This window comes from Nanorana parkeri, unplaced genomic scaffold (assembly GCF_000935625.1).
Source record: "Nanorana parkeri isolate BGI_ZX_2015 unplaced genomic scaffold, ASM93562v1 scaffold1112, whole genome shotgun sequence".
NCBI classification, from domain to species: domain Eukaryota; kingdom Metazoa; phylum Chordata; class Amphibia; order Anura; family Dicroglossidae; genus Nanorana; species Nanorana parkeri.
Window position 1 is genome coordinate 525,556 of NW_017307380.1, and position 937 is coordinate 526,492.

General features: G+C 37.4%; 1 protein-coding gene across 1 annotated transcript in view; it reads right to left on the minus strand.

The window, feature by feature from the left end:
* DLX5 (distal-less homeobox 5) overlaps positions 1–937 on the minus strand; it is a 9,111-nt gene that overhangs the window by 6,520 nt on the left and 1,654 nt on the right. The gene's annotated exons all lie outside the window — the stretch shown is intronic.

Consider the following 937-nt stretch of genomic DNA (forward strand, 5'->3'; position numbering starts at 1 on the left):
ACATAACCTTTGTTACTCTATTCCCAAACTTCTCCTGAAATGTGACAACACCTGCTCAGATTTATGAACTCCTCTCCACATCCAAAACACACCACCTAAAAATATCACAGACATTTATCTAGTGGGATTTCATGGTAAAAAGATGCCACGAGTTATTATTTCCAAAAAGAGAAAGTAACTTCATGTCTCCAGTCTGTAAGATCATAACACCCAAAATGACCGAATTCGCTGCACACCGAACATTACATGGGAGATCATATCATGCGAAATATACCGAATTCACAGACTGGACGATCGTTACATGGGAGATCATATCATGCGAAATATACCGAATTCACAGACTGGAACACCGTTACTTGGGAGATCATACCGTCCGAAATATACCGAATTCACAGAGTGGACGATCGTTACACGGGACAGAAGACAAAATATTGTCCGGAACTCTATAAATATCCGAGATTTATGCAAAGAATTCATGAAATGTGTGCAAATGTGACCAGAGACCTTTTATTGTTTTACTTTCTTTCTCTATCTCTCTCTATATATATCAAATTATGTTTATTTAAAACACACAAATAACACACACGCACACACACACATATATACATACTCTACACACACACACACACACACACACACATTATGCTACATGTATGTCCATTATATAATAAATATCAGAAAGCTACATCATAGAATACATATTTTACACACACATAAAGCTACATGCACGTACACTATATAATAACAACAACACCACCACCACCACAGAGAGCTACATTATATAGTACACACACACTATGCTACATGCATGTCTTTTTTATAATAAATATCAGAAAGCTACATCATAGAATACATATTTCACACACACACACACACACACACACACACACACGCGCATACACACACACACGCGCATACACACACACACAGCCACATG